The sequence below is a fragment of the Anas platyrhynchos genome, chromosome 15, assembly GCF_047663525.1.
Source record: "Anas platyrhynchos isolate ZD024472 breed Pekin duck chromosome 15, IASCAAS_PekinDuck_T2T, whole genome shotgun sequence".
In the NCBI taxonomy this organism is placed as follows: Eukaryota; Metazoa; Chordata; class Aves; order Anseriformes; family Anatidae; genus Anas; species Anas platyrhynchos.
Window position 1 is genome coordinate 13,543,692 of NC_092601.1, and position 25,147 is coordinate 13,568,838.

At 41.6% G+C, this 25,147-nt stretch overlaps 1 long non-coding RNA gene across 5 annotated transcripts in view; it reads right to left on the minus strand.

Annotated features, from left to right (window-relative positions):
- The window catches only part of LOC110352820 (uncharacterized), a 186,811-nt gene that overhangs the window by 130,838 nt on the left and 30,826 nt on the right, over positions 1 to 25,147 (minus strand). For 3 of the 5 annotated variants that reach the window (XR_011803680.1, XR_005269505.2, XR_011803681.1), the window contains exons 1-2: positions 2,931 to 3,074; positions 2,405 to 2,492 (exon numbers count right to left, since the gene is read on the minus strand). This is a non-coding gene — a long non-coding RNA (uncharacterized lncRNA). Of the gene's footprint in view, positions 1 to 2,404; positions 2,493 to 2,688; positions 2,792 to 2,930; positions 3,075 to 15,200; positions 15,270 to 25,147 lie in introns of those variants that run through there. The other 2 variants (XR_011803682.1, XR_011803683.1) reach the window with 2 other exon arrangements.

Genomic DNA, 25,147 nt, shown 5'->3' on the forward strand with positions numbered 1-25,147 from the left:
GTAGTTAGACAGGACCAGATATGATGACCTAGGAGACCCTTCTGATCTTTTCCATGAAAATCAGATCAACAGATCCCCAGAATGTATGTCAGTTGGATCTCCCATACTTCCTGTAAACTGATATTTTTGACCTAGTGAGACCAACTGGGACAGCCTAACCATCCTGATGGGGCAGGAAAACTTTCAATCACTTTAACAGGCAAAGAACTACCCTTTTCATCATGTCAAGCCAAACATGAGGTTCCTCCTCTTTTAAGAAACAGGTCCCTATTACATGCTTGAGCACTTTCTGAAATACCATTTGGCTGTGTATGAACACAACTGATGAGAGATGTTTTCACTGACCTCTGCTTTATAGGACCTAAGTGCCACTCTTGTTATCACCTCATTCACATTCATTTGAAGTAGCCATTCAGCAACTCAAGAGCTTGCAAGTGTAATGTTTGCGTTTACCAGATAAGTGATCTGGATTTAGCTTTCATCAACTAAAAGAAGTGTAAGTCAGGAGTAAACCACTCAAGCCAGCTTTTTGTGTAACATTGTACAACCAAGAGTTTGAATATACATATGGGCTCCAGCTAATTAAGCACAGTTCAGTGACACCAATACAGTAAGCAGCATAGCAAAGCTGGCAATGAAGAGAAGTACTTGGCAGAGAAGGCAATGTGTGCTAACACTGTATGAATAGCATTTTAATCAAAGCCAGGTTTCCAGAAGTCACAAGCCCCAATCTCTTGGTTTTGGCTTAGGTCTTTGGTTGCTTTCCTGTTACAGTCAAGCCCGTTTCTTAGGATATAATTCTGTTATGACCCTCCTCGCACCACCCACCAAAGAAAAGTAACATCAATAAATAGCAAGAGCAGTAAAACAAGCTTTTCATACATTAATTTATGGTCACAACACATGGACAATACCACTCTACCACACAGGTCTTTGCCAGGCACAGGAAGATGGAATATCAATTGATCTTGGGAGGGTTTCAGTGCAGCAGCTGTAAATAGATCACTTTTTCCAAAAAGGAGAGTTTAAAGTTGAAAATGGCTCATATGAAATTGGTTTAAAATTCATTAGTGCCAAATTAAACTGAATGCTTCCCTAGCTTCTTTTTAATAGGGTTGAGAGACTGCAGAAACCCTTTCTTTTAGTTTAAGTATTTTGACTGGAATTTTCAAGGCAAAAGAGGATTTAATTGGCCAATGCCCATTAGCCTTTAGTGAGAACCAGGCAAACCAGTCCTCAAATTGGCTTCAATTATTGCATCTTAAGATTTAGAAGTAGAAATAAGATTACTCCTTTTGTTTTTAGAAGTGAGTCATGCTTATGAACAAGAAAATTAAAACAGGTCTTTATTCATTGCAGGAGAATTACAATATATTTGAAGATGGAAACATGCAAAAGCTTTTTTTAAATTCCTCCAGGGTTACCCACCCCAAACTTTCCCAGCAGCTGTCCTCCCTTCTGAAGTTATATACACCCCTTGGACATGAGAGGTGCCTGCCTCATGATAGACATCTGGGAACTGATCAACATTCAGGGAACAGCAGGAATTACTGAAGAAAGGTTTCATTGAACAGAATAGTTTTCTTCACTACAAGCACATCTCAGGCTCTACGTTGGCTTACATGTTCTGGCTGGCCCAGGCAGGCGCCATGCGATCTCAATTTTATTATCTTCAGCATTTTTGAACAATCAATTCCAGTCTCATCTAGTGCCCTTGAATTAGAGGATGTAACAGCATTTTTTATCTTTGCTTCCTAATGAGCAGCCCTCAGTGACCTTCATGAACTGAGGTTGGTGGAACATATTATTCTTTGTCTGAGCAAATTCCACAACCCAACAGGACAGTGCAGACTATTTCTATTGTTCCACTTATGCCAGCACAATCCAAAACAGCACCTCTGTGCTTCCTCTGCAATAGACTGCTTGTTTTAATACTCTCCTACCACTAAGTTATCTTTCTTTTTTAGCAGTAGACAGGAGGCAGATATGTTTAAGGCAGTGGTAAGCAAGGGTGGTCTTGGATTTAGAAGTCTACCTAAAGCCTAACTGTTCTATTTCCATGCCAATGCTAATCCATAGCTGGCCTGTGCCTACAGCACACCAGACAGACAAGGCTCAGCCCATTCCTTGTGCATCCACCCCAGGGCAGGATTAAACAGACACAGCATCTGTTCCCTTCTATAGAACTGTTGCACACACAAAGAACCTCCCTATTCCTCTCTTACACATGCACATTGTTAATTAATGAGCCCCATGGAGTCATTTGTTCCTTCCAAGGGACAAAAAACAAGATTATTTATTCTTCATTCACACTGGACAGAGCATTTCCAAGGCTGAAACCACAACTGACTGGAGAAGTCAAAGCCCTTCTCCCAGCCCTTTACCGCCAAAGCTATAGCCATACCTTATGGAGCTCCATGATACTGGAGAGCTTCCAAAAACCTGCTTCTGTTTGCACAAGCCAGCATTCAGGTGGATCCCAGCCTCCTTCCCTGCAGTGCAGATAAAGCATAGAAAGGTCAATACAAGGCCCCATTACCAGGGTCAAATCCTACTCTAAAGCAGCTACCTCTTTTTTTTTTTTTTTTTAAGATATAACTACAAACAAGAATATCACTTACTTCAACAAAAAAAATAAATCTAGAGAAATTCTTGTATAAAGCTTTCCGTTAAGATGCCCTAGGTTACCTCAGATCTATTGTCCTGTTTCATTGATGCTTGCTTCTTTCCCTCCCATTCCTCTCTCTGGTTTAATCTCCAAATCTGTCTTCTCTTCATCTGACTTTTGTCTCTTATAAAAGAAACACAGATACAAGAAGCAAACAAAGCTACCTAAAATCAGCATCCAAGTAGTTCAAAAACAACAAGGCAACTGGGCTTAGAGCACTAGCTAAAAGGGCAACTTCCAAAAGAAGATTCAGCTTCCTTACCTAATGCCAACCACCCTCATCAGGAATAAAATTAGGATATAGCAAGTAAACATAATCTTCTCTCCCATCCTCACCAAGTTCAACCTCCACCCACCCCTGTTTTTAGCCAAACAGGCTTGTTCGAGAGAAGGCATTTTATAGTGTGTAAGGGAATCCCGTAATTCGTGACAGCTGTCCTTGCCCCACCACCCCCAAGTGCTTAGGGCATGCAGCTGCGGCCTCTCTTCTGCTAATGAGAAGGACTTAACCCCTTCCCTGCAATCCCCCCATGAAGCCTGCAGACACCAGAGCAGCCAAAAAGTTAACAAGAACGAGGACTTTTCATGTAACCTTGTGCACGTGATTGCTATCAACTTTGCAGCTGAAACAGATTTCATTTCTAAACAGAACTGTTGCCAGGCTTTGCTCTTCCCCTGCAGAGTGACCATACCACATGCCATTCTGGTTTCCTGTTTTAGTTTCAATTTTCTTATTTTCTGGGATTTCATCACCTGGCAATGAAACGCAGTCCCCTGAGGTTCCCAAACAATGCTGAGTTCAGTAGATCTGCAGCATGCAGAGCAGAGATAACAGATGGTGAGTTTGCATTCGTGTGATAGTTCATATCAGACAAACACTTTAAAGACAGCATCCCAAGGATCCCCAAATACTACACTTGTGTTCACCCTGCAGAGAGGGGCAAAGGCATGTGAGCTGGATTTCTTGGGTATCTTCACAACTGTTGTTCTGTGTGTCAGAGGGAAATATCTCCCTGATAGCAAGGGTGTTACCTGTAACTGCAAAAACGAGGTGGCAGGGTAGGTATTGAGTAGGGAGAGGACCATGCACTTCAGGCACGTTAATGTGCTTGCTGGAGATTTATTCACAAGTGTGCATCCCCCATCTGCCCTGAAGGCATTTTGCTCCCTCAGCCCCAGGGTTCCCATGTGTATGCTCAAGTGTATCACCACTTCAAAGCCTCCTGGCCTGGAACTTCTCTATGGATCAAATCTAATTCCTCACCACACTGCTGTATGTGGGAGCAAGTCATTGTTTTGCAGCGGTTTCCCCAGAAAGACAAGGCAAAACCCCATGTGGAGTTAAGGAAGAAGAATTCCATGAAAAACAAATTCTTGCAAAATCATGGGGCTCGGCCTGAAGCTTACCATGTCCTATGTGAATCACAAGTATCTTGGCAAGCTGGTAAAGTTAAATGCACCAAAGTTAGAGCAGCAAAGAAAGCTGACCTTTTAGCCTCATCAAAACCAGTATGTGTGTGTGGGGGATTTCTCCAAAGACATTGAGGAGGGTGCTGAGTTCCCTGTTAGTGCCACCACGTACCTCACTGTCATTTTGTATGTCATTTTGCAGCCATAGAGCTGCAACACGCCTTTCCCCTCCCATCAAAACAGAGCTGCATCTGCCTTTAGCACTCCTCAGATCTGATTTTGGACTCTGTAGGTGCAGGTTTACACTGCAAGCTCCCACATGCCATTTGGCAGGGGTTGACGCCATTATAACACAATTAGTCTGGAGCCCTCTCTCTTTGGACTGGGAAGAACAAGCTACAACTGTACTCAGCCCACACCCTCACTGGGCTGCAGCTTTTCTTCTACATCTGGAGCTGGTCACTGAGGAAGTCAAACACTGTAAATATATTTTTAAAACATGAAGACTTGTAAACGCTGTGAGAAATGATTGCTGGCTCTAAGTGATCAAGAAGAAATACATCCTTTCATAGATGTGAACCATCTGACCTCAGAAAAGAAAAGAATAATAAATGAGGGCAAGAAGCTGCTATTGCGTACAGTTGGCTCAATCCTAACTGCGCTACACAGAGATCTGGTGCCATTAGGGTCATGCTGAGTGTCGCTGTGTGCTGACCCCACTTATAGATGTTAGAGATGGATGATTCCTTTGTGTTTTGAACAGTTGGAACTTGTGTGGGCTTAAATGCAGGAGGATGGCAGTACTAGAGGCTTCCTGGTAGATGGCTAGATGGAAATGATTAGTTTAATTAATTTCTTGGTTATTGCAGGGATCAATTCTGGTGTTGTGGCCCATTAAGTTGGTTTGGTTTATCCCAAAGCACTTGGTCATTATTAGCTCAGAGTCAATAAGCCATGTTGTGCAATCATAATCAATAGATGAAAAAGAATTCTGATGGAAAAGAAAGAAAAGGATGGATTTTGATCTTGCTTAGATCAATAATTTCCCAGAAATTGGTGAATTCCCTGATGTAAAATCAATGTGAGCAAGCTTAAAATTGAGTTGTTTTGTTTTGTCAAGAAGATAAAATAGAGAGCTTGGATTGTGCCTTTAAAGTCAGACGGTTATAGATTAAATTTTATTTGCAATATGTTGCTCTCCAGAGAATTTCTCCCCATTTATAAGCTTGAAATATCTATCTTAAGAGGGAGAAAAAAGGAGGGATTTTGCACATCTGTCTGAAAGAAACCTTTGATGGTACTTCAGGTCAATCACCATTCACCAAAATATTTACTTTCTGTCTTCATCTAAGGTGGTGTAACTGACTCTCCATTTTAAAACATTAGTATTTTCATTCATGACCCATCATTGGAGATGTATAGAAGAACCACGTCCATAAACAGGTGCTTTCAAATTGCAGGTTAAACTATCAATGTAGGTAAAATAAGCTGGTTTTGCTTTTGCTCCTTTGAAAAAGTTTCCATATAATTTGTTGATTATTAATTGCAAATACTGATGCACATTTCGCATAGAACTCCAAAAGCTGTGTTAAAATACACATACCAGGCAAATGAATGCTCTGCTGAGTTCAGATATAAATGGCCTATATGGCACCATTCAGTAAAGCAAACAGCAGGTTGTAAAAGCTTAGTTATATAGATTAACTCCCAGGCTATGCACAAGCAGATGAGGATCCCCTTATGTATGCAAATTAACGTGCTATGGAAAGCTCTTCTTTCATGTCCAAGCAGGACAGGGGATTAGTGAGTCCCTCGATTTTCACCTCCAGCTTTTGAACTTGTGTTTGACCACTCATCCAAGCGAGGTGTGAGTGAGTCGTGTGGTCTCACACTGAGAATGTTGCAAAATCTGTGGATCCTGCAAAAGAGCGGAGCACACCTTGATCTAACAATCTGCCTCTGCTTAAAATTTCAGAGGAAACTTTTGGTGGAATAGCGAGGCAGTGTGCTGACTGCAGGCTCTGAGAGCTTGGTGTGTAGCACGTCTGTCCACAGCAGGAATTTAGGAAGTCAGAGGTTGTGATCTTCAAAGGCTACGTGCAGGGGTTACTGCAGGGTAACACTCAGCATGAGCCCATGGACACTCGGCTATTTCACAGTAATTGCCTATTTTTCACCGTTACAGCAATTCCTGTGTACAAGACAGCCCACTGCTTAACTGGGCATTGCTCATTTGCTAGGCAGCTGGCAAGGAGCAGCTCATAGGGCCAGTCGAGGAGCTGCACCTTCAGTGTCTTATTTTCAGTGCAGGACTTGTTCAGCTCCTTGTTCTGTAAGAAATTACAGCTCCAACAGCAATTTATAATCACTGGTATCTGGTAACATTGCTCCTCTGAGCTCCTCTGAATACCCTAGCCAAAATGATCATCTTTGGCTCTCAGAAGTTCCTTCACTTACAGTGTAGAGGATTTTGTTGTTGTTTTTTTCTTCTTTTTTATTATTATTTTTTTCTTTTTCCCATGCAAAATATTACATCTGTGCATGAAGTAAATCATTTTAGAGTTGTGACATCTGGCAGACCCCCAGAAGCCCAAGTGCTCACTATGCACAAGCCAAACGCTCAGCAAAGGGATTGCCTGACTCTCTGAAATCACCTCTTCAGGCTAAGTCTTTTCAAGGAGAGAAAAACGTGGTACCTTACGAGAGACTGAGGTAGAAACTTCACACCCACCAAAGATCTGCTCCTGTCACCATTTTACCTCTTTTCCAGTTACTGGTTGCTTTTTAATGATGTTTAAAACATCAAGTTTGATAGGAATGCACTGTCAGCATGGAGTAAAGTTTGTGATTAAGAACACACATTTGTTTCCAAATGGTCTGTAAAACTGCTGGAGCATCATTACAAACCTCCAAGGGCTGTAGGTGTTTCAGTCTCCAACATCATCTAGAGATTGTTCTGCTACAGCTATGCAAAGTATGGTAGTGACAAGGGGATGTAATGACAATTTTTTCTCTGTAGACACTTGTGGTGGGATTCTTTGCCTCTATCTTTTGCCATCTAAGATTTAAACACCAAGTCACATAAGATCCTTCTGCAGACACTGGAGAAAACCAGGCACCTCCTGTTCTCTGATCTGGGAGGGCTCAGAGGTGCCTATGCCTCTGCAGCAGCTCTATAGCTTAGTTTGATGCCAGACTCCCAGATGCTTTAAATTGGGTGATGTGTTCCTTACATTAACTGTGTGCTGGGAACAAAAACACCCTGGCACTGGGGGCTTTCTGCAGGTCAGAAATTGCTGCATTGTGAATACTATGCAGTTGGGGATGACAACAGAAAGGTTGAGAGAGTCTGTATTTTAAGGTGGAGATGGAAGGTCAGGCCTGGGCACAAAAAGGACTTTTTATCATACATTTCCAATTGCTGCATTAAACCAAACTCTGCCGCAAGGCAGAGCAACAGCTCTTTTGCATTGCAGGGGAGTCTACCACTGATATAATGCATAACTGTGCTTCCAAAAAGTAATATGAGTTGGTATTGTGTACATTTGAATGTTTTGCTTTTTCTTCCCTCTTAGAGCATAATTACTGTTTTACCTCCCTTCATTCATTAACTCGAACCTTGCTCTCATCACAACGAAGAGTATTCCCTACTGGAAACACTTGCTCTTGTGCTGAGACCCTGTCAGCTCACTTTCAGCCTAAAGCAAAATTTTCTGGCTGGGTTTATAAGCTCCTCAATATAAGGGGCTTATAATGGAAATTGCAATTTCGGCTCAACTCTGACAGCCTGCTTGCCCTGCAATGAGACTTTCAGTACTCTACCAGACTAGCACACAAGCCCTCAGGCAGTAAGAAATGACCAGTTCCCTGTGTGACAGCCAAACCTCATGACTCGATACAACTGAGTGGTACGTTGCTCTGCTGATTTGTTTTTATAGGAAAATAATTAATTCACAGTGACTGACATTGTTTTATTTCCACCCCGTCACTGACATCTTGTCTGCGTTACATCAGATCCCACAAATTGCATATCTTTTTTGGCTGCTGATGCTCTCTACTCCCTCCTTTTTAGCATGATACTCATTATAATCTGCTCTCTTATACTAAGGCCAAGACTCCTGCTGTGTTTCCAGGTAATGTATTCTATTACTGAGTGATTCATTGGGGAGGAGAGAGGAAAGGGAGAAGGAAAAGCCTTGAGAGGAAAAATAGCCAAGTTTCAGGATTTCTGACTCTCTGAAATAGTTCCAAAATTCCTTGGTGTTCTGGAGGTCTTTCTCTACATGATGAAAGCACTGGGCTTTTGTATTGTTTGCTTTATTTTGCAATATTTTATGATTCTCATATATTCTGAGTTGTGTTGATTTGTGACTAGTTTTCATCATTACCCCGGGAGGAATTTTCTCTGAAAACACAGGAAAGAAACAACGCCCTGATGTGAGACACTGCAAATGAGCAACTGCCATCAGACGATGGATTCTGTTATTTACCCAGTTCTTGCAGAATACTTATGACTGCAGTATCTGATCACCTCCCAAAATGATAAAGTAAAAATAAGGGCATCACTCTCCCCCTTCCTCCCCTTCCCATTTACCTCCTGCATCAGCTCTGCAGGCTATTGCATAGCGGGGAAGAGGCATAGTCTTTCCCAGCCAGGGAAGAAGGCTCCGTGATTAAAGAGGTAACCATGGATGCAAAACATGTCAGCTCAATTCCATTCCCTAACGCATCTTTTCTGGAGCGAACCACCTAGTACAGATTATCTTAAGTCCCTTGATTTGTAATGAAACCAATAGATGTTATAGATTTAAACCTTGTTAGAAAATAAGGCTCCAGTCTTTCAATGTCTCAGATGCAATCTGTGAAATGAGGATATTAGCGTCTCCCTGGCTCACAGGCAATAATTGATCCACATAGATATAGAAAGCACTCAGATTCTGAGGTCATGGGAGCTGTAGAAATATCTAAGAATGATGACTCCATCTCCTTGCTCTGGGGTTATTCCTGATTTTCAGGAATATAAACGAGACCAATTTCTCATCATTCGTATTTGAGAGTACTTCCACAAAACAGTGATTCTCTGAACACTAGAATTCAGGGGCCTAATTTCCTATGGATTTGGGTCTCTATGCCAGGAATCCCCCTGGATCCTTTAATAAGCACTGAATTCATGATACTGCCATTCTCTTAACTGGGCACTAATAGGATTTCTCTTCTTTGCCCAGCCACCCACAGTCATGAAATGTGTTGAGCTTATTCTCCCTACCTGCCTGTAAGCAGCCACCGAGGCTCATTTCCACCAAGAAATTGCCTTCATTCATTTAAAACATTAATATCCTCAGCTGCTACAGCAGAAAGAGTATAGAGCCTAATACAATTAATTTTCAAGCCAGCTTTACTTACATTGGAACAAAATTGCTCTTTGCTTTCAGTTCCGATCTCCTGGAATACTTCTGTCATTTCAAATTCTGTTTGTGTCCCTGAAACTATATTGGCATCAAATCAACATAAGATAAGTGAAAATCAGTAATGGAAGTTTAATCTATGTAATTCAAAATCTTGGCTTCACTCTACAGCACCAAGGTAGACACAGAGCATTCTCACTGCAGCTGGGAGGGCTGCTCCAGATGTGCTCGTACAAATGAAAGCAGATCTCCTAGTATATCCATGTCTAGGGAACGTGAGTAAAATGCTGGGGGTAAATCAGCTTTGTAATTGGTTGTACTGGGCAATAATTTCACCCGGACTTTTTCTTTCTGGAACAAGAGAGAGTGATTCCACTAGCTTAGAAGGGTGTTTCTATGTCCCATATTGTTCCATAAAAGAAAATAAAGGCAACAAAAGCTAATTTTCATTGGAATTGGCTTGACTGGCTTTATAAAGGTCTGTAATAAAGAAACACCAACACTGAAAAATGAATACCAACCCCATTTTTAACAAAATCTTCTAGTGCAGCCTGCATTTTACCTTTTTTTTTCTTTTTTTCTTTTTTTTTTTTTTTTTCTTTAAAAGCAAAAGGACATGTTTTTGGAGTATATATAGAACAATGTCTTCTGGACAGCTTTCACATTAGGTGTCATTTTATGAAGCTGAGTTTCTTATTCTTGGCTATTCACACTAAAGCTGCAGTTCTTATGAGCACATTTTAATGTATCAATTTATATTCAGAACAAAGAACCTAGGGTTATCCCATCATCAAAAATCCTTATGAGCTTGAATTTTTACTGTTTCCATCATGTAGGATTATGGTTTCCATAAGAAAAATAAAACAAGGTTTTCTTTTCTCTTCTTTTTTTTTTTTTGTTTTTTCTTTCTCCCACAGTTTATTTTTGGAATACCAAACACTATTTAAAAAAAAAAAAGCATTTGTTGTATATTATAGATTGGAGTGGAATGTGCCTGTTCCCACAAATGCACCAACCTGCTACCCAGATGTGTAGTCTGGCACACTGACTGAATGCTGGTTATATCATGTAAAGACCCACAGGACAGTTTGGGGCTGATCTGTATTATCTAGTAGGGCAAATTTCTGCAATATCAGATAGCACCAGGTAAGGGTTTCTTTCCTCCATTTTTTTTCCCCTAAAACATTAAGAAACTCTAACATTTAGATAGATTCTAAATGATTTATGTGAAAGTACTGAAGTGTCTATTAAAGATGCTCAAGCAGAGGAGTATTCACTGCTGTGAAGTAGCCAAAAAATCATCTGTTTCTTCTCACCGATACTCAGAGATCTGCTACTTATTCACAAGACAATGAGATGACATGTCAGGATTGTACCATTTGCCAGAAAGTATGTGTGTGTTTATCAAGGCAGCATGAGGCTATAACTCTCAAGGGAATTTTTTTTTTCTCAGTGAAAAACTGCATGAAAACATCAATTCCTCCACCTTCACAAGTGATTTCTTTTGAAAAAGCATTTTGATGGAAAATGCCCTGCTCAGCTCTTCTTTGTGTAAATTCTCGTAGGACCGGAGCCTGATTTTTCCAGTACTTCTTGGTGGGTGAGAGCATCCTTCATGGGCAGAGTCTCTTTGCAGTATACTGACCTCTGGGGCTATGCACCAGCACAGAGCTCCATGGGTGCTGTGGCCCTTGCAGAATTGGGGTCTTTTCTGGCATTTTGGAATTTTCATTTATGTAATCACTTGTGAAGGGTCATGCTTTAAGTATTTGCTCCATTTAGGCCCATCACCTCAGCAGAGGAAGGGGGGCAAAGACAGAATTCACGCTGAGATGGATAGGAACTATGTTTTACAAACAGCTCTGTCCATCAACTTAAATTTCTTTGCCTTTTTATTGCTTCCTATCCTATCATTCCTTTGCACAGCAAACTCCTTAGGCAAAACCTTCAGATTTCAAGAGCTTTCGGGGTAGTGTGTGTTTTGCATTTTTGCAGGGTGCTCCACCTCTTTCCTGGAGCCTTGCCACAGCTTTGCAAGTAAGTAAGAAGAGAAGACATTGGACTTGGGAACCAATCCAACTGTGTATTTTCACCAGATAATGCTGGAAACATTTCATCCTGAGACTGTACTCCTCACTCACTTTGCTCGGAAAGAGAATATATGCCATATGTATGGAGAGAAAACGTTTTACAGAAAGCTGGAGAAATCCTTATGAAAAAAAAATAATCCTAAAAGATTCCTAAACCTCGCCAATAACCCATTTTATTAGAAATAGTGTTCCAGCTCTTATAAATAAATGAATAAATAGATAGATAGATAGATACCCAAAGGTACCGAAGATCATCGGGTCCATTTTCCAGAAGGAGTTTGCTTTGGTCGCTTTCAAATTCCAGGGCTTGTTTTCTATGCTAGGTCTCTTTCTGTTAATCCCTTGGGACCTTAAACTGGGATGGAGTTTGCAGGAAGCTTCCTGAGTGATGCCACCCAGCAAAGTCCACATGTTGTCTTGATGCAATTTGTTAGTGATTTATACACTGCTGATAACTGAAACAGCTACTCTGTGTTTGATCCAAACCTGGGACACTGCAGGAGAGAGCAATGAGTATTGCATATTTGTATTTATGAGGAAACAAAAATGGAGAAAACCCGGCCTTCTGGCCACTACTTTCCTTCACTTTAAGTGTTTACTCAGGCTTTCTTGTATCTCTGCATATAGCATTAGCCCCAAACTTATATAGCTCTGTTTTCGTTATTAACTTACAGAGGAATAACTGAAGGACTCTGGTGTGCAATGTATCACATAAATCCTCACAGGGCTGCCATGGCAATAGGCTGGACACCAGCATTTGTTTTTTTAATGCTCTGGGGAACAGACTGATACTTTGGAGAGACTAAGTAAGTTGTCACAAACTAAGTTACTCAGAGCTCAATACAGTTAAAGTTTTCCCTGTAGAGGTGGTACCGAAAGGACTAAACTGTGTCTTGGGCTTCATATTCAGAAACATCCACCTTTCTGAAAAAAACAAACAAAAACAAACAAACAAACAAAAAACCAGTCAACTTCCTTCTTTATCCTCTTTTAGCACTGTGAGAGAGGCTCAGGCTCCTGTGCATGACGATGAAAGTCTTCAGCTGCTGGTGAGCCAGATGGGAGTTGAAAATGCTCAGGTTCTCCCTACTGTTAAGTGGGTTTCTGACCTGACGTGGTCACAAGACTGCAATACCTGCTCCTGTGGGAGTTCAAATGGTGGTGGTTGATTTAAAATTAAGGAAAAGCTTGTAAACTCAGCCAGACTACACCAGAGCAATGTGCTGTCTCCAGCAATGCTCAGAAGATGCTCTGGGAATAGTGGCTTAAACTGAGGGTCCTTACAGAGCCACCTCACCCAGATACATCCCCAGAGCTGCCACACAGTTTCTTCTTTCTGAGGGTGATGGTGTTCTCTCAAAGGTCCAGTCCGATCCACTTTCATGGGACTTGGTTGTCTCCCTGCAGCCAAAGGGCAGCAGTCTCTCTCTGGTTTGATATTTGCCTTTAGCCTGAATCGCACATCTGAATCTTGTTCCGTGCTCTCAAAAATCTGTCCCTAGCACAGACGAGTAATATTTCTAGCCCTCCAAAAAGAGAAAGGGAATGAAGGACAAAAATGTCCCTTCATCTGTCTTTTGCATGCTGAGTTTTACTGCAGATTTATTAATGTCTGGACAAAATCATTAGCATTCTTTAAAAAGTCCAACTCTCCAGCCAAAGCTAAAATTAAATTGATAGATTCTCCTTGACTCAGTTATTAGGTGAGTGCAGAAAATTTTCATAAACATGAAGGACCTTGACACAGCAATCTGAAAATTGCCCGTGTGATAAATTAAAGATTTTTTATAATATAATTTCTCATTGCACGTTTTGCCCTGCTCCTTCTTCCAAAGAAGGTTTTTGTATATATTTTAGCTCCTTCACTTTGTCACAGTTGCAAGAACTTTTATGTGACTGAGCCGTGTATTTTGAGACATCATCTTTGCCAAATAGTTCTAGCAGTGAACAGGAAATAAAAATGTGAGCAGTGCTGTTCAGCATCGCTTCAAGACTTCATAGTGTGCTACAGTTTGCTTCAGATGTTCACAACGATATTCTAATTAACAATCCCAGTGGATTTGCTTTCTAAGAAAACTATCATTTACATGATAATGTTTTGTGTCTCAGATAGAAACTGCAAAAATGCACTGAAAAAAAAGATGGAAAAAAAGGCCTGTGCTGCAAGGACATTTATATATGAAAATTGGGTCAGAAATCACTTACCAAGATTACAGCTATCAGGACTACTGTGTTTCCAGCTGGAAAATTGGGTTTATCAAACTGCTGCTTAATTTTGATGATCTGATTGGAAATCTGACATTGTGACCTGCATACAATATCCATCAACCCTCCCATTTCCATGTAAATGAGAAGAGAATTTAGCCCACTGCATATGATGGGAGTTTGCCTTAATATGTGATGAAAGTTTGGGTCCAACTTGATACAGATCTGAGGGGAAAAAAGCAGTATGAGATGTAGTCACAAATGTAATCCTGAGATATATTCTTCCTGAATTTAAAGCTGTAGAAACAAATTGTACTGTGTAGCCATGTATATTTTATTAGATTAGTCCCAAGTCCCTATAAGTAGAATTTAATTCTTTTTTTTTTTTTTTTTTCTTCCTCTTTTTCTATTATCCTTAGTGATAGTATCCATATGTCTCAAAGTAAGGTAATTTTACAGATTTTGTTTCACCTTGTTATAAATATTTACATTTTCTCCCATTGCCATTTCTTTTGTGTAACTTACACTGTCTCCATCTCACTGTTAGTCACAATTTCATTGCTTGTAAAAGTGTACAACATTTTTACATGTAGGATGAAAGTGATAAAATTTCCCTTTTGCTGGTGTAAAGAGCACATCAAGGTAATTTATTTCAATATATTTTTCCCCCAGATTTTAGCAGTTAAAAAATTTGCCATTTTGCTTTAGAGAAACTGAACATTTTGCTTTCTCTGACAGGGTGTTGGAGGCTCAGTGCCTCCCTTAATTACCACAAACCATCGGAAATCTGTTGACTTAGGTGGAGCCATAGCACTTCATAACAACTGAAGACCCGGTCTCCAACATGCTATGAAAATCAAGCTTTCCTGGAAATGCAGCACAATGAACTTACAAGCTAAATAGGGAAAATGTTTTCCTTTGTGGGCTTGTTTTACTGCACAGCCAGTTAGTAAGGCACCCAGCATTATGGCAACCTGGCAATTTTATGGTGCTGCTTTAGAAAGAGATGCTCCAGGTAAGAGGCTTAAACATTCAACTTGGCCATATACTGCCAATTTCTCTACAGTTTCAATATTTATATTTTCTGCCATGAGGACTAAGATTACACTGCTTTTGGCTCGTGGCATTTTAGCACAACCATTCTAAAACAAATACGAAAAACCTAAATAGACAGAAGTTCAACCTATATATATATATATACACATATATATATGTATGGGAAAATTATTCTTTCTCCAGGCTCTGCAGTCTTCAAAGTAGCTGAACTAGTTCAGTTCAAGTTTCCAGAAATAGCCTTTTCAGGCACACAGAGAGCTCATAAAATGGGAGGTGAATTTTTGAAAGATGGCAGCAGGGGACTGGGACAGAAGCTGTTAAGCCACCCTGGCCATTTTCTGGGCTTGCACTCCCACCGTGACTCACCAGCCAGCTGCACCGAGCTGGGATCCCGAGCCCCACGTTGTCTCGTTTGCTCCAGCAGTTCTTTTAAATCTGCAAAGAAGTTAGAGACAAAACAGAAAAATGAGTCTGGTGACTTATGTAGGTGGATGATTAATTGCTCTGAGATTGCAGCCATGATTACAGAGCTTTCATCTCAGGTGACACTAATTAGGTTTTTTATTCTTCTGTGCACACACATGGTATTAGAGCAACTTCCCTGCAAGAGTGCCAGGGAGGCTGCTTGCAAAGCCCCTCAGCTTATCATCACCAACCAACCAGCCTTAAAAACTACTCATCCAATACATGGCTTATTGAAGTAAGGCATCGTCTTGGTTTATGCAGGCCTCTGCTCAGGACAAAGTGTGTTAACTGAGTTTAAGAATACAGTTTTACCAATCACCTGGTTTAAATCAATGCCCGGGTATGCCAGTCCCCCAGCTGGAACAGACAGACAGGAACCAAATCTGTTGCATACGCAGTCCAGAGTCAACGTGAGCATTTTTCTTACTGGTATTTGGGTAAAGCTCAGGCAAAGCCAGAACTCACAGGAGACAGCTGCATTGCCCTGGGCCCAGGGGAGTTGAGGAGGACCTGGGGCAGGTTTGTAAGGGGTCCAGAGGAGCTGGCTACTGATGCCACATAGGCTCTGATCCACCAACCTCAAAATGCCTGGCAGGGGGAGAGCATGCAGTCCCTGCCCTGGCTTGTAAATATAAGTACGGTCAGAGAGAGTTGCAGAAGAGCCGTGTGCCCTGATGGGCATGGGGCTATTTCTGCAGAGCATGGGAGTTCAACTGGTTGCATGACGGATGTGAAGTAAGGCTGCTCATGCAGGGAAGCAAGGAGGAAGTAGAGGGGCAAAGCAAAGCATGGGAAAGGAAGTGGGAAATTCAGGAGGCAAAAAATGAAATTAACTATAAGTGCTTATTCAACATAAATATTTCTCACCCTGGGAGAACCCTGCTTTTCTGAGCATATCCAGCATCATGGCCTCACATGGAATAAATTAACTTGCAGCCATGACCTACATTAGGATCAGAAAAGACTGTTCTAGCTAAAACGAAGTTGTGAGCTGATGTTGTCAAAATACTGAGATGTTGTTTTCTTGCAGCCTTTAGGATGATCCCCTGCAGCAAAAGGCTTCTATGTATTCAACGGCAGAGCATGTCTGCTAATAGCTTTCAAGCATTTAAATCTTCAAATCCCTGGGAAGCATGGCTATCCCTCAGTCATTAGCCTCATTTGATCTAATGGGACAAGCACAAACAAGAGCAAAACCTACAAATCGCAGCAGTGGAAACAATGTTTCCCAGAAACATCCAGTAGGTGTGAAATAGCTGGAGTCCCCAGCAAAACCACATCAAACCAGTGATATATATATGTACTTGGCACATCCATGCTGGTTTTGAAATTGCTTTAGACCTTTTGAATCATATCCAAAGCAGCAAAAAGCCAGTCTAATCTCATCTTCTGCAGAAAAGACAAAGCAATATCTGTTTGTTCAAGTGGTTCATGCACAGAGATGAGTGTTGTACACAGAAGTCAAACCAAACATAAACACTTCCTAGCATAAAGGGCATATCCTATTTTTTAAGCCTTTTTTTTTTTTTTTACAAACTGAAGATGCCATCCTAAGAAAGCAGAGGTGGGTCTCAACCAGCACATTGAGTTACAAGTACAGGAAAAAAGCCCCTTCCCATCCTTCCACCTGGTTTTCCCATTTCAGTACATTTTCAGCAGTCAGGCTCTTGCCTTCCTTTACATTTCCTGTGTCCCAAATTCAGCCTGCACCTCCCGTGCAGAAATTACCCTCCTGAGAAAGGATTTGCAGCAGCCTACCATAACAAAAAGCTCCACTGTGCTCCTCCTGCCACTCCATTCCCCAAGGCTTCAGCAGGCAGATATCCTGACCCGCGAGCAAACAGCCTTTACGATAAACTTAAATACCAAGTTGCAATTAGGGAGGCTGCAGTTGACGACACATATGCAGAAAAGTATGACAAGACTGATGAGACAGAAGGAGTGCCACCAAATGTCATCAGACATTGTCACCCGTCGCTAGGCCTGGAGCTTTCCCAGGGAAGCTTGCCAAGGAGGCAAGAGAGTACAAAGTCTGCAAGTTGGTGGCAAGTAGCCTCAGAGAGTTTAAGAGACCCGGAGCTGTCGGATATAAATCTCCAAAGGCTGGTGAAAAAAACAACTAGTGAAAGCAAGTAAAGCAGCAGGGAGAGAACTCTGGAGGCAAATGATAGAGCATCACCGAACCATATGCAACCCTACAAAGATAATGGCCCTAAATTACCTCTCACTTGCATTGGTTCATTAAGAATTTGATAGAGCTCTACTGGTGCTGCTGGAAGCCTGCTCAGAGAGCTAAGTGGACTCTGGATCAGGCCCCGGGACTGGAAAATATATTAGGTCATAAAGTACAGTATTACATATTTTATAAGGGAACAGCTATCAACATCTGCTCCACCCATGGAACATACAAAAAACAGCTGGAAATAAGAACAGCTGTGCATATCCCAGGCTCTCTTTAGCTGCAGCTTCTTCCAGCTACTCCTGAGCTCATGCTAGAAAGACATTTCTACAGCTCCCTGTCTGTAGGAGGAATCCTACAACACTGAGAAAACAATTATGCTCAGTGACATATGTGAGTAAAATAATTATAGCATAAATAAGATATGCTTGACATTATTGTCAATTATTTGCAGTAACCTCTGCATATGCAAATGCGGACGATGAGAGCTGTGTTCGCAGGCACCTTTAATAAGTGCCTCTTACATCACAAATTTTCAGCCAAGGTTTTGGCATTTGCTAGTCTGATTTAAAACTCTTATAGGACTACAGTCCAAGTCAGAGCAACCATTGCTTATACATAAGATTCTCCTGTTAAGGTCTGCACGGAACAATGGGCAACAGGGGACACGTAGCGGGTGGAGATGCTGCTAATGAGACTACTACTTATTCCCAAGGCAGAGATTTTTAGACTTGTACTAAATTACCTGCCTCTTGGGCAAAATTCCTCGCTCACACGGCTGATTTCGATCACACATTCTGCACTAGATCCATTTGCAAGTCTACCACTATGTCATCTGCACTTCTGAGAGGGGAAAGAGAGATATTAATCTGTAGATGGATGGATCCGTGCTGCAATCTGGACAATTTTGCATTTCATTTCTTTTCCGTCATGTCTGGGAGTTGGATCCAAATGCTGTTCTTTCATCACGACTTTCCTCCTCCTTTAGTCATGTAAACTTGAGCATGTGTTACATTGAACAGGCTGCTTGATCATTGGATCTAAACATCCAACAATTGATAGAGAAATTCACTCAGCTTTCTGGCATGTAATCCTGGCTCCCTGGGAATAACCATCAGATAATTAATTGTCATAAGTACTTCTGTTTATTTACCTAAAATAAAGTATAAAAAACACAGAATGCTTTGCTTTGCAGAGTGCTCCTATAAAATATATCTGTCTGGATAGCAAGCCTGAGAGATGCTCAGAGTTTTCCTTAACACACCAAACTAACCACAAGCTCTGTTTTGAAAAGACTGACCGTGTGCTTTTAGCTGTGCTCATGTAGAAACATCACACCACGTAGGTCTCCTTTGTAACCCCCCCAGAACAGATATTGCTCCCCAGGAATGGGGACAGCTCCCCAGCCGTCTCGTGGCCTATGCTGGTGGAGTAACGGATGTCTGTCTCTGTGTGGGGGAGATTGCAGGGTTTTCAGCTCTGTGAAGTAACACTAGCCTCAAGTCGCACATATGACAGATTCCAGTGATTCATTGGCTCTGACTGTGGCAGAACTACAGAAATCTTTACACGAGATACTTCTGGTGACTGGTGCTGCTGATGTGCTGGGCACATCTGTCCTGACATTTTTGATGAAATCAAAAATCTATCTGATTTCATCCATGCATAAGAAGAACAACTACAGCAATTGCCCAGTCATAACAGAGAAGCCAGAAGGTGAGAATATCTGCCAGTTTAACGTGGGCATAGCCCTGATGCAGAGGAGTTCCTGAGGGACATGTATCTGTGATGGCAGTTCCCCCTCCCTGCCCTTAATAGAAAAGTGTCCCCACTGAGGTAGAAGAGCACAGAGAATACCAGTAATGTGAAGTATTTGGGCCACAGCCTATTGAAGTTAACTTTTAATAAATAGACTAACACACAGGAAATTCCAGAACATTGGATGACTGCTAACGTGGTGCCAAGAGTCAAAAGTAGAATGGTGATGGCCCAGGTGACTGTAGGCCAGTTGGCCAGCAGCAGTGCTAAGAAAAGCAGTGGAAAGCTGACAAAGCTTCAATTAATAAAGGCAATTAATTAAAATAATAAAGTATAGCAATATAATTAACACCAGTAGTCATGATTTTATGGAAAACAGGTCTCATTATATAAATGTGATTTCATTCATTGATGAGATTACGAGTTTGGTTGATAAAGACAGTTGCATAGATGTAACACACTTGGAGTTGGTGAGTCATATGGCTTAGCAGAACACAACATGCTGATTATAAAAACATTAGGAAACATCTGTAGAAGAAAGGCTGTAGCATGAAATGGTTGTGAGCTAACCACAGTCTGGAGCTTCAGCAATGGGCTGCAGTTTCTGACATGTAGGAATTGACATCAGAAGATAAGAAGAGATTAACCATGGGGAGCAATGTGCAGTATTGAGTAATCTAGGGCACTTTAATGCAGTCAAATGAAAATTTTCACAGCTATCAATGAGGAACATAGGCCATGCCTGCAGCAAGGAGGACTATACAGAAAGATGGAAAGCCATGAGTCAGGACAAAGTGTTTTTTTGTTTTGTTTTGTTTTTGTTTTTGTTTTGTTTTTTTTTTAGTTATAAACTGCTTCTATAAAATACTGAGGAAATGGTGGATTCTGCAGTTTTAACCAAATACGAATCAAAACTAGACGCTAGTTACTTCTCTGAAAAAAAAAATAAAAATCAACCAAATATAAGTTTTAGGCTAAATATAGGGGTAACTGGCCTTCACTGAATAAAATGCCAAAGTAAATGATCTCATGGTCCTTTCTGGTCTTACACTAAATGAAACCCTGAAGAAACAGGCTGCTTTTTCTGTAAAAAAAATAAATTCAGGATGACTTCTGGTTTTCAGCCAGTTCCAAACACGTCTTAAATTCTTCAGAGTTTTGACTGTTTTTCCCATTCTTCCTTGAGTATTTCAAGCAGATCAGTACAAATATTGATAAAACATATTTCCCACCAAAAAGGAGATTGTTCAGTCAATACTTTCCATTGGCATTCATATATTTTTACATGTTCATGACGGTCTTCACAAAGCGCTTGCCTCTCAGCAATTCCTGGTGAAAACCAGAACACTTTGTCATTGAAACATCCATACAATTTTGGTTTGTATTTTTTTCTTACTCATATTTAATATTTTGTGAGTAGTCAATAAAGTGAATGAACCTGATGTATGAAGTGGTTGTTTATTCCTACCTTTACATCCAGAAAGTTATATCACCAAACTCTGCTAAGGTTTTTCATTCCTGTAGCACGTGATGGGACCCCATTAGCGTGGCAGAACAGTCTCTCGCTGCATCACTCCACGTGGCATCGTATCTTTTGCATATCTCCATTGTTATGCGATAGATGAGCTTAACAACAACTACATGGTAAAATTGCATTTATGTAACTTTGGGGCCAGATACAAAGTGCATTAAAGAAAATGAATTGACCTAATGGAACAGAGCCTCCAGGACCTGTTTTTTCCCTGGTTCTTTGTTACGCCTTTGTCCTTTCCATTGGTTTTGGTGAGACAAACTCTACAAAGAGGCTCTGTGCCAGGCCATGATGTCTGAGCCAAGGGAAGAAGGCTTGGAAACAGCCGAGGGGGAAGGCACTGATGCTGCTTCACATGCTCTGACCCACCCAACACGGCTCACACCCACAGAGCGAAAAACTAAAGAAATAAAATTCTTCTGACGGTCATCTGGCAGCAAGGTCAAGGCTGAGTATTTTGTTAGCAATATGGCCAGATACGTGTTGGCTTATCCTACTGGGGAATTCTAGTTTGGGAAAACAAAGGATGAAGTAGTGAGTATTTCCTATTGAAAAGCATACACTCTGCTGCGACCTACAGGCCACAGCTGGTATCCTTCTGCCAAGAAATGCCTTTTTTGGGGTAAGATATTTTTGCTTTGTGGTAATGGAGCTCTTCAGTATCAATGAAAGGAGAATTAGGTGCACTGTGTTCCCAAAACTCTTCCCTAACAAGTACTAACATGCTGTCATCCATCCATCTCCCGCCCGGGCATTTACAGCAACTCTGTATCTCTAGCACTGTGTTCACAAAGTCCCAAAATAATCCTCCTCCATACATTTGTTTGAGGTATATTTGAAACAAGCACACAGCAGAGTCAGTTGGAGCTGCACACTTTGTACCAACCTCCCTTCAAATGACATGCAGGACTTGGGGACAAACTACACCTGAGGTGTCAGTACAGAGTAACCTCGGGCTCTTTCACTACATTTTCTCCAGCTATCAACTTTGAGAGCACAATTAGCCAAGCAGCCGAGCCTGTATTTCAATTCTGGTACTGCAAACACATGAAGATAATAATGTTTGGAAGAGTCTTCTCCTCCACCCCCAGGGAGCTCAAAGCCCCTTGGTTTTGCTGAAAAACACCCAAATTCGTTCCATGTTCCCGGTCAAAACACCACTAGTAGTTATGGGAAAAATCAATCAGGGACTCCAAAGAGGCAGACATGGGCTTGCTGGAATGGCAGAGGTCCCTCTCACCATCTGTTTTTCCCCTTGCACCATTTTCCTGTTCCGGGATGGCTGTAACCATCAAAATTACAAAGTAAAAATAACATGGCTGATTACATTGCACAACCACATCACCTAGAAGACAGGTACAAGTAGGGCTTAGAAGCTGTGCTTTTCTGGTCTTTCAACGTTCGTTTGTCGCTCACTTATCTGCCGTGCTTTTGAACATCCCCTCACACACGAGCGCTTCATGTGCTGTCAATGATTTGCTTGAATCATACACATTTCCAAATAACTGTGTGGCCCAGCACCTAATAGTGAGCTCAGAAATCAGAGGCAGTTTGTAAATCATTCACAGATCAAACGGAGAACGAAGCCTTGGAAAGCACTATTTGAACAACTAGAATATACTTAGCAATATTGCAACAAAATGTTGGTACGTCGAAATCAATAGGATCTGACAGACTAAGTATAACTCTGCACTCACGACGTGAGTTTAACTAACTTCAGAAATATTACCTAGGCTGGGTGAAGATGAAAATGGGCCTTTTCCTTTATTGAGGGAAGAAAACAACAATTTTGTGCACTGTGGTCGCGTACAGATTTCACCTCCCTGCTGCCTCGCCACCCTCCCAATAAGAAATCGCTTAACGTCCCCAACCCAGGGTGCTCTGATTTTGCTGATTCTCCGAAGGAAGTCAAGACATACAACATGCCTTCAGTTCAAACGTGGCTGGAGCCCAGAACGAAGCAGCGTGACAGGACGTGCACCAGAGCTGCAGCGAGGGATGAGTCAGCCTCCTCCGGCCATAAATCTCCGTCGTTGCAAAACTCCCTTCCATTTATTCCAGCTGATCCTTTCCCCTGATTAATTTTGCAATGGAGTAATTTTAAAAGCACAGTTACCTTCTCTGAAGGAGGTACAGGATCTCACGGGGAGAGCGTTGCTAGCTCACATGATTTTTATCTCGAATCCTGTGATTTTTTTTAGCGTTTTTCAGCTTTGGCTGCCAGGAACATGCAATGACATGAGGATCTCAGCTAGCTCCTCTCTTAGTTTTTATTAACAGTAATTTTCTAGACTTTATGATTGTACCCTAAAGACCCAGAAATCAGAACACAAAGTAAAAAGGGGCCAATTTAGTCCGTTTAGCCATGATTTTTAAGACCTCTGTGCAATTCATGTAAGCCTAACTCAAGATATTTTTTCTACCCAAGTTGGCAGGGCTTTTGCCTTTTCAACCTTACTAAACTGCCCCTTAATATTATTCTAATTTAACAGCCTAGGTTATTAAAGAAGTGGGGAATACAAACTCTCTGGAGGCAGAACAGCAACCCATGATATTTTTTCAGGCACTTGCAAAGGGTTTGTTGGTGCTGGCTGGGGAAGGAGGCCATCGGAGATGGTGCTGGTGGGAGGAACAGCACCTTCTGCAAAGCAAGTCCCCATGCTTGTGGCAGAGTCTGTACTATGCCCAAGGTCATCTTCTTCTCCCCTTTCCACAGGACTGCAGCTAGAGCCAGCTTAGACTCAAGGAAACACTTTGAAACAGAGAAGGGCAAATTACACCTCTTGCACTTCTCCAGCTCCCAAGCTGGGTTTCTCCTCCGCCTCTCAGGGTGCCAGAGCTATGCACACCGTGGGTGCATCTGAAGCGTCATTGCTCTTCAAAACAGAAAGGCTTGCAAATAAACAGAGGGGTTAATCCTCTTCTCTGCTCTCTCCTTGGGCATTCAGAAAGGGTTTTACTAAAGTCTGCTGTGGGCAAGTGATGCTGCTGAGAAGGCCAGCACCACCCTGCAGCTCACAGCTCTGAGAGCCCATAAAATGAGAAGACAGCCAGATTTGCCCCTGCAGAGGCAGCTGACCATCAGAGCTGCAGTGTGCTTCAGGGACTGGCAGGAAGCTGTGTGCCAGTCACCTTTTCCTCTCTGAGAGAAGCGGCTTTCCTGCCAACGGTTCAGGGACCAGAGCTCTGCCCAAAACATTGCAGCAAAATATGCTCTGTGTGCCCGCTCCCTCACCAAGTCTTACTAGTTGGTGGCCATAACATGACTTCTGTTATACTTGGCATCTTCCTGAAAGCCTCACCTACTGAAAGCATTTAACTGAGAATTTTAACCTTGAGAACAAGCAAAACTAAAAATAACTGCTTAGCTCTGATGATTTTGGATGAAGGCTCAAAAACAACCTGGGCTTCCCTTGAAGGCACCAAAGGCAAATGGAAATGTCACCAGATTTTGTATTTTGCTTTTAGATTTTGTAGTCTTAAAGCCAAGCTCCTACTTTTAGAGGACCTGACGTCATCTTTGTATGGGAGGAGGCATTAACAGCCTAGCTGGGCATTATCTTTGAGAGAAAAATCATTTACCGGATATTAGCTATCTCCAGATAGTAATGGGCCAGTGAAGAAAAATGTGTTTTGCTTAAGTGTTCATTACCATCGCGAGTTTCGCTTGCTTTAAAACAACTTGCATATTAAGTAGCAATAATGTAAGCCTCATTAAGGGCTGCCCATATGTCTGCCATGAAAGGACACACAGCTCTGGTACTGTGGGGAAAAAAGAAAAAAAAAAAAAAAGGGAAAAAAAAGAAAAGGCTTGCAATGGTAAGCTGTTCCCAGCCCTCTCCACTGGTGTTCCCACCCTGCCAAGCTCCTCATCCAGGCAGAGGCTCCCACTTCTGCTGCTGGATTTCAGTCTTTCACCACCTCCACTCATTCATCCTCTCTTTTACAAAGAGCTACTCACATATCTTTCCCTGTGTCAAGTGTTATATTACTCTAAGTGCAAAAGAAATTACTGGTATGCCCATCACTAAATTGGGCTACCAGGGAAATAAAGGGATATTCAAGGAGGATGAGTGAACATATCAAAACCTAGCACTAAGGAGGCATTTATCCCAGTACAAACGGAGAATAATGCTTACTTGTACTGAGCTTTGCACCAGCGAGGAGAAAGACCCAGGGAGCTAAGCCTGAATGCTTGATAATATATATAATATCTTGAGGAGAAGGGCATTGACAAATTGAACATGTAAATATGCAAAATTACATTTGTAAACTTGCAGATATATATTTGCACACAGAGATGTAGATTTCTAAGCATGCTGCATATTCTGGGGATGTGGATATTTGGCTCTGAGTGAAAAATACAACATTTGGTGTATT